Source organism: Pteropus alecto, unplaced genomic scaffold, assembly GCF_000325575.1.
Source record: "Pteropus alecto unplaced genomic scaffold, ASM32557v1 scaffold195, whole genome shotgun sequence".
NCBI lineage: Eukaryota > Metazoa > Chordata > Mammalia > Chiroptera > Pteropodidae > Pteropus > Pteropus alecto.
In genome coordinates this window covers 5,966,399-5,975,906 of record NW_006438073.1, presented here as the reverse complement: position 1 = coordinate 5,975,906, position 9,508 = coordinate 5,966,399, and the positions used below count along the sequence as shown (strand labels likewise).

The following is a 9,508-nucleotide window of genomic DNA, read 5'->3' as shown; positions in this document are numbered from 1 at the left end:
CTGAAGCCGCTCTCCTTGGCTTACAGGTAGCTGCCTTCTCCCTGTGTTTTTGCATGGTCCTTCCTTTGGACTGTGCACCCCTGGTGTCTCTATTGTGTGTCCAAATTTCCTCTTCTTGTGAAGACACCAGTCAGATTGGATTAATGACCTCGTTTTAACTTAATCACCTCTTTCAAGGCCCTGTCTCCAAACACAGTCACATTCTGAGGTACTGAGGGTTGGGGCTCTAACATGTGAGTTTCTGAGGGACACAATTCAGTCCATAACAGTCACCTTCTAGATTCTGAAATAGTTTTCAAATACCTGGCACCCTCCAATTCAGAAAAGGTCTATTTAATATTATTCTATTATGTTATGTTATTACATTATATTATTGTCATATATATTAACCCCGTATATAAGGTCCATTCCAGAATGGTTTAACCACCTGGTGTTCCTGAGGAGAAGGCTTGCTCTCCACCCTTCCCCACCCCACCCCCCACCCCACTCCACATGAGCTGGTTTCCCGCCTCTCAACCCCACATGCATAAGGAATACAGGGCCCTTTTTGCCAGTCGTCTAATTTTAAAATCCGGACTCACTAACAAACGTTTCAGGGAGGAGCCTCTGAACTTCTCCGTCCTCCGTAAAAGTGAAAACAATCGTCTCTGAGACGCAGGTGGTCGCGAAGGCATTTGCAGCACTCTCACGCCTCGGTGTCCCCCGGAGGGACTGTCACCGAGGGGGGCTGGTTATTGTAGTAACAGAAGCGTTCCTGGTTATTGTGGACTGAACAGTGTGATGGCTCACGCACACACTTAGCTTAACGCTTGCCTTGGTGGGGAGTCGGTATTTTAGGCGGCTGGGTGGGTTTTTTCGAAGTCGCGTTTCTCTCTTTTGGCTCTGCCTTCCCTTTGGGATTTATCACTCTCTTCATGGTCAGATGGATCCCCAGATCCAGAGCCTGGCTGGCAGAGGGAAACAAATGCTAAGTGAAACGTGCACCTTCCTTATAAACCCTAGCATGGAAATGGCACGCTTCTCTTCATTCCATTCTCTGGGATATAGTCTTATGTGCTGCAAGGGAGCCTGGGACATTCAGTCTAGATAAATGCCCAGCTGCAGAGGAGAAGCATTTAGGTTGACACCTGGCAGGCTCTTCAAACCGGGAGTGTTGGTGGTTCAGCTCCCAAATGATAGACGCGGTTGCACCTCTGTGATTCAGAGATCGCGGGCCGAGTACTGGCTTTGCAGTGCAATGGCGCCGACACAATTCCAGACCTCTTCTACCAGATGTCCAGCCGATTTTCTCTTTTAAAATGGAAATAAGTCTGAAGTCAGAGAAAGTCGAACAAGATTGTGTGTAAGGAGGACCGGCACAGTTCCCGACACAAAGTAGCTGTTCTACATGTGACAGCTTCCCCGTCACCACCAAGGACGGACCCCACATTCAGAAGGTATTCTGGATACTTACAATTCCAGTGAGAAATTGAAGCTGCAAGTTGGGTTTAATTCAAGTTTCATGGCTAAAAAGTGAAAATATGATTGTCTTTTGACATTTTCTACATTAGCACATTAATGACTAATGGAAATTATTAATTTCCTATAAACAGGAAGTAACATTATAAGAAGTGCAAAGCAATACATAAATATAATCCCATAAAAATACTTTAAAAGTTATTGATAGAAATTTTCATTAAAATTCTTAAATTAGATTCATTCTACATAACCAGATTTTCCAAACTAGCCTTTTATAAAGGGGATATATACAGGAGTATATATAGTTGCATTAATGAGGCTACCATTATTTTCTTCTCCTTCTTTACTGATAACATAAGTAGGCTGCCTTAATTGGGTTGTTAGTATGACTTTTAAGTCCTTTCTTGAAAATTTCGTATTCTGAATAGGCCATCAATGAGTAATGAGTAATTTCCCGTAAGATCTTTGGGCTGTCATCAAGTATAATGTTGCAGAAAAATGTAGTATAAAATTTAAATGGCATCATTCTAAAGGAGTTGGGAGAGACACTAAAAGAAATGGTCTGCTGTGTAGTGCAGGAAGCAACGTTTACAGCTCCCATTCCTATTTACTTCCTACATCATCCTTTCATTTGTGTGTGTTTAAATGTACCTACGATAGGAGCAATATTTGTATTAAATCTGTATTGGGATCTATATTCAATTTTTTTTTTTTAACTGATAGAGGTTCCCAACCAAAATTCCAGAGAACACTGATTTAGACCAATGGATTTCAAACTTTTGACTACTACCCACAGAAATAAATACATGTTACATCATGCTACCGTAAATGTATAAAATATACACATAAATATAGTTGAAAAAACTTTCACAGAACAATACTTTCATACCATCTGAGACACTCTTGTATTTTCCGTTGCATTTCAGATGCATCCAAAACAGGTAGTAAATAGCCCTGGTTTTTTTTTGTTGTTGTTGTTGTTTTTTGTTGTTGTTTTTTAGGCAAGGCAACCCTTGGTTGACCTCACAGATTGCAAGCCCACACTAGCGTTCCATCATTTTGAGTACCAGAAATATACTCAAGTACCATATAAACTAACATTTGTTTATATGAATTTTAAACATAACTCATCTTACTCTACCAAAAAAAAAATCTCAAACTATATTTGAATAAAGTAGAAAAACCATCCATCTATTGGTCTCAACTGGCCATCTTAAAAAAATTAATAAAACATGTAAATTTTTGATACAACTTTACAGATAACATATTTCAGATATACATTTCATTTTCAAGAATGTCGTCACCAAAGATAGAGATAACACAGAAGCTCTAGGACCGTATTCCTGGATGGGGTCCCACCCCTCTCTCCCCTGGGTGTGGGGGTGCCACCTCCATTGATGTAGCAGTCAGAGGACTCCCACCTCCCTCACTTCCCACCCCCAAGCCAGACAACTCCATAACTGTCATTTGGTATACTAACCTTTAAAGAAATATAATTAAAAAATAATTTTATAACCTAAAAAATGGTGACTTCTAACAGTGTTTATTTCTCTATCGTGCTGTAATTTATAAATTCTGTTACATCCTTAGAGGTTTAGGATAAAAAATGGTTGATGTTTATGGCTTTGTCTCCAAGTGCTATTTTGTCTGCCATGCTGATTCTTTTAAGGGAAAAATGGCAACAGTTTGCTTGAAATTCGTTCTGTGGGATCTACAATAGGTTCATTTGTTAGTTAACCTGTATTGTATCTTAAATTAGACTGCTATTGTAGAAAGAGTGCTGAATTAGAAGTTGTCAGGCTAGTCCTGATTGTGTCACTAACTCAACAGCTAGTTAATTTAATCAAATCACTTATTAGCTACTGGATTCTGGGGCAGGACTTTTGAATGTGTTGCCTTAAGGTTCATAAGGATTCTGTATGGTCCATATGAATGATCCCATTTTGCAAGTGAAAAAAACTAAAGTTCTCAGAATCTAAATTCAAACACAGATCTGCCTGACTCCAAAACTAACTTTTACTTTCTATCTTTTATTCATGAAATTAATCTCCAGGACCTCTTTCACCTCAAAAATTCTATGACCCCTCTTGGCCCCTAAACCAAGAGGTACTGTTTACTTCTATAAAATTTATCAGATTCAGAGTGAAAAACGCAATCAAATCGATAAGTGAAGAAAGTACCTACTAATGGATGTGCAAGTTATACTAACATCTCTGTCTCTATGTGGTGTCTTTAGAGCAGTGGTTATCAAACTGTGTTCCACGGAACCATGGGAATGGATTATCCATGTGGTGTATCAAGGATTATTTTATGTAGAATGAAATGTGTAGACAGTAACAGTATGCATTAAGTTGTGACTGTTACATTAACAGAGAGTCCTATTTCAGTACTTAACCAAGGTCATATAAGGCAGGAATAGAAGGTCAACAGTCATAGCAGAAACTTCATTTAAAATGGTTTAGTTTTCTTTACACTGTATTTTTTGAAAAATAAAAGAACTACGCTTGTTGTATTATTAATTAAAATAACCTTTTAAAAATGGCAAAGACCAATTTTTAATTGATATAGAGGGGAAACTCGAGTTTGTTATTATTAAAATACTGTTTGTTGATATTTTTAGTAGGACCTAAAAGTAAAAAAAAAAAATGAACTTCACCTTCAAAAAACACTCAAAGCAATTTTTTTCTTTAGATTTCTTGCTCTCTATTTTAATTTAAGCATGCTTATTTCCATTAGAGACTACTTCCTATTCTTCACTTCAGTTAAATCAGTGGTCTTGGAGAGTTTTTTATTGTTCACAAATAACTAGGCAAGCAGCAAAAGATATTGGTTCAGAGCTCTCGTTTGATGAAATACCGTCACCACCATCAGAACCTATTCACCTAACGTACCGCTTGATAAGGTTCTGTTTCAGGAGCTAGGTGTTATTCTAGGCTCTGCACAGCTTCTTTAGCTACCTTCGAATCAATAGAAGGAGTGATTACCTATAAAGGATGCTTAACTGTACATACATGTGAAAGATGGCACACTCGGCATAAATCAACAACAGCTGAATTCAAGCTTTATTTTTGAAAGCAAACCTCTAGGCTGCAACTTGGCCATTCTTCCTTCTGATCCAAAAATAAAAATAAATCAAGGTAGAAAAGCAGCTGTAAAGCTGATAATGAGATTCGCAACCAGCTAAGACAAGATCTAAATCATGAGAAAGTTTAAAAGTCCTGTTAATCATTTTCCACCATGCCTACAATCTAAAAAAACAAACAACAAAAAAAAACAAAAACAACAAACAAACAAACAAAAAATAGTTCAGGGAAAAGGAGGCCTACCTTGCCATTTAAATAAGGAGGCTGGCACAGGTAAGCTGTTTTTATGATCTAAACACCATGTCACCTGGTGTGTTTATGGGCAAGTAAGGGGAGCACTGACAATTGCAGATGATTTTGAGGGATAATAACTGTTAACAGAGATATTCTGTTTACCAGGGAGACTGAAATGAGACTCAAATAAATAAGCATTTCAGAAAATTACCCAATTACATATTTAACCACTCCAAGGCATTCTGGTCTCCTGGGAAAATAGCGTGCATTTTCCAAAATTGCTTTATCATCGTGAATTGCGTGTTTGCGAGGCGGTGGGAGGCGCGTTGTCAGAGCTTAGCGAGGGTGTCTTTCTTAAGGACTTTGCATACGAGAGAAGCATTTGCAGTTGCCTTCCAGATGCCAGTGAAATATGTGTTTCGGAATGTTTGACGTACTCTTCCAGAAGAGACTACAGAGCTATTTTGATGCCCGGGGGATTTAATTAACAGTATCTTGAATTGAAGGCATTTAGCTATTGTTTTAAGAAGACATCTTCCTTATGAGACTCTAGCTACATGGTAAAGAGATAGATTTCTATGTTGCAAATATTAATGATTCATATTACGGAGGGCACTCTAATAAGTTTGCTGTTTTTGTTTCATGGAATGGATAATTTAATTACTGGATTCTTTAGAAATTATATAAGTATCTTAAAGTAATTTTCTCCTGACCTGGAAGTAGACCTTTTCATTTATATATATATAGAGAGAGAGAGAGAGTGAGATAGATATATATATCTAAAAACAACACTCTATCTCTCTCTCTATATAGAGATATATAGATATATATAGAGATATATATATATATATATATATCTCTATATATATCTATATATCTCTATATCGCTATATATCTCTATTTCTGTGGTCACATTTTTAAGAAATGTTGAATGTAGCATCTTATTAAATGATAGGGTATGATTATATCACCTGACTAAAAACAGAGACTTTCGTCTGAGACTCTACATGTCATGAAGTTGCCCTTAGAATACGCAGTAAAGCAGATCTCATCATCATGGCCATTTTATAGGAAGTGGTGTCCACTACGCTCCAGGCTCTATTTGTGTTCTAGGGAATAACTAGTTCTCAGAATAGACAAGCTTGTGCCCTTCACGCAGCTTACAGTTCAGTGGGGGCTACAGACACTCATCCAAAACCAGGCCGCTGTCTAATTTCTGACTTAGATCAGAGGTAGAAGGAAGTGGGGCAGGGTAGGGAAATAGTCCTGACAAAAGGAACATCCCGAGATAAACCTTGACACGGGAGAGAACAAATCAGGTTTAGGGAATCGAAAGCAGACCAGAGAAGCCGAATCAGAGGGAGGAAGGACCTGGAAGTGGGCGGGACCAAGCCGGCCCCACCTGAGGCTGCAGTAGAGACTTGAACCTTAAAGCTTCCAGCAGAAGGGGCATGATCAGCTGTCCATCTTATCACTCCAGCTGGAGCGCAGAGCACGGTGGCAGTGGGCGGGAGTGAGAGGGGCTGGGAAGGCGGGGTTGGAGCGTGCAGCCCAGATGTGGAACCAGCTTGCCCACGAGGTGCGGCTGCTACTGGGCCTGGGACGAAATGGACTGGCTCCAGGGTTTTTTTGGAAGTCATACTTGACAGGACTCGGTGATGGCCCCTCGTATGGAGGGAAGGAAGGCAAAAGGGAGGTGTTGAAGATTGAGGTCTCTAGCTTCAGCTCAGGGTGAGTGTGACCCCAACAAAACACCTATGAAAAACGGACACATTTTCAGTACTTTCTATATATTATTAAGAAGAATTTGCAGCAAATAATGTTTTATCTAGAGGTTTCAGAGTGATTTTCAGATTGTAACTTGCAAATGCTCATGAATCCTAAAAATGAACAGAAAATTAATTTTTATTCAATCTAATGTGGGTGATATTTCATTTTTCACTTTGTGGGGAGAGAGGGCTCAAGGGCAGCGCTAACAAAATGGGGTTCTGTGACTTATTTTTGCTGAATTGGCGTCGGCGTTATGCCTCCCAGATCACAAACAAATGCAGAATTTCCTCTTGTAGGGTCACCGCTGGGGACCCTGCCCACTTAGCACGGTGTCAACTCATGGGAGAAATCTCTCTCTGTACTAAGACTCTTGTAATTGACGAGACCAAAGCCTACTACGGAGAGAGGAGGAGTTTATTAGTAAAAATGGGGTGTCTCCATGTGTCTTCCTCACCTAGTCGCCTCTGCCTGTCTACTTCCTTCCACCTTTGCCGTGAGCCAGCGTCCTCTGCTCCAACTCAGGACGAGCAGCCGCACGCCACGCTCACCTCAAAAAGACAGTCACGTGCCTTGGTCACACGACTCATTGGATTCAGTCAAAGACATCGAAACTGTAGTCCAGCAAAATCGCTAGTTCCCTGAATTACCTGCGTGCTTTCTACGCTGAGCATAACATAGACTAAGGGCGCATCGTGCCTCTGTGTTCCGGCCACTACGAAGGTTGGAGCGACCACAGCAGATCTTCAGCGACTGTCACGTTTTGTGGCACGTGTTTTTGTGTGCTGTCCTAAAGCTTTGTCCTCGGCTGACTTTGACTATTGCATATTCTCTCCATTTTTTTTGTTTATCTACTTGAAGCTTACTGTGTTTGTGTCTATTTGAGCAAGGGTTTCAGATCCTTTCTAGAATGCTGCATGACTGGATAGAGAGATGACATGTTTCATTTGAAAATAGTAATAGAATTTCTTGGTTCCAAAATGCTTGAGAAACGTATGTTCTAGAAGATATAGCAGATACACAGCAAGAGCGTTGTAACACTGTAGAATATGGGATTTTATTCCTTTTCTTTAGGCATTTATTTCATGGCTCTCTAGTAAACTGAATGCATGGCCCACATGGTTTAATAGCTAGCCACTGGTCATATGTGGTCATTTACATCTAAATATGCGTCAATTAAGACTACATAGAATTAAAATTTGGTTTCTCATGACCATAACAGCGTAAATGTTTCTAGTAGTTACCACATTAGAGCAGCTGTAGCTCACTTTCACCATCGCAGAATTTCTCTCTCTCGTTTGCGTCTGCTCGAGCTCGGCAGCTGTCGACATGCACACCTCACTTCATTCCTGAATTCCACGGGGATCTCAGCATCAGGTTCCTTATTCCGGGTCCTCCCGCGGCTGTGCGTTTGCACGAATCAGGATTCTGTTTGCCCCACATCACTGGCATGGTCGAGTGTACAGTGATGTCGTGTGGCTTCTGAAACCCAGTGCCACATCTGCAGAGACTTCCTCCTTGACCGAGGTCCTCTCTCGTTCACTCCCAGCGGCCTGCTTCAGGAGTGCTCCTTTCCTTTTGAATCCCCACCCGGAGAATTTCCGTTTCTGTCGTGTCCCTGTGCCTGGACCAGCTGCCCACTTCCCTCTATACCTCCGGAGGCCTCAGTGTTCTCTCTACCCGCCTAGACCCTTTAGGTCCAACGCTATGTCCTCAAGACGCTCGCCCCCTGTTCCATTCCAGAATCCTTACCCAATTTCCTAATACCAGTCATTCTTATAACGCCAATTAAATTGTAGGCACCTAGAATACCACCTTCAAATCTCCTTTCAATTCCTCATTTTGCCCAGTACCAACCTCCTCGGGGAAAAGCCACTTAAAAGTCGGCATCGGATGAACTGCTGAGGTAAGCGAAGCTGTGAGCCGAAGTTACCACCTCTGGTTTCTGGTTATAGCTCTGCCTCTGGCTCTCTGTGTAAACGTGTCCCCGTCATTCAACACTCCAGAATCCTTTCCTTACTTTTAAAGTCAGGACATTAGGCCAGTCAGTTGCCGAGGGTGCTACCAGTTTAAAATTCTGGATATTTCAAAAGTAAGGCTTCTCATCTGTTTTACTCTTGGTCCCTTGTATGTCTTGATAGTACCAGCTGTTAGAAATTGCTGATTCGGACTTAGGCATCTGGTAGATCTGGTTGTCTTTTGCCATGTGAATGTCTTACAGTGCTCTACCAAGACATCCTGTCGCTCTGTGCTTATCCATCACCCGCCGCCACCTAGCCACCCCTGGGTCGGGTTTTTCCTGAGTTCCATGCACAGCGCTAGTTATGGAGACGCCAGAGTCCAAAGACGGTTTCATCTTTCAGGGACTTTCAGTCTTGTTTAGAAATAGACATACAAAAAGATGACAATGAATTGTTGGTTTACTAGAGGCAAATAACTACCATATTGCTTCGCAGTGTAATGCTTCATTACGTTATTTATTTTTATTATTTTTTGTTTTTCAACGATGGTTGACATTCAATATTATTTTATATTAGTTTCAGGCATCCGGCATAGTGGTTAGACGTCTGTACAATTTATGAAGTGATTCCCCCCAATAAGTCTAGTGCCCACCTGGCACCATGCATACTTTTTACAATATTATTGACTATATTCCCTGTGCTGTACTTGACACCTCTACGACTATTTTGTAACTACTTAATATCTCCATTTTTGCCCCCAGCCTCCCAAACCCCCCTCCCATCTGGCAACCATCAGTTTGTTCTCTGTTATCTGTGAGTCTGTTTCTGTTTTGTTTGTCTATTTTGTTGTTTAGATTCCACAGATAAGTGAAATCATATGGTATTTGTCTTTCTCTGTCTGCCTTACTTCACTTAACATTATACCCTCTAAATCTATCCGTGTTGTTGCAAATGGTAAGATTTCATTTTTTATATGTTATGGCTGGGTAATATTCCATTGAATAA

The 9,508-nt window shown here is 40.6% G+C and overlaps 1 protein-coding gene across 1 annotated transcript in view; it reads left to right on the top strand.

Annotated features, from left to right (window-relative positions):
* The window catches only part of PRKN (parkin RBR E3 ubiquitin protein ligase), an 833,405-nt gene that overhangs the window by 516,151 nt on the left and 307,746 nt on the right, over positions 1 to 9,508 (top strand). The window lies entirely within an intron of this gene.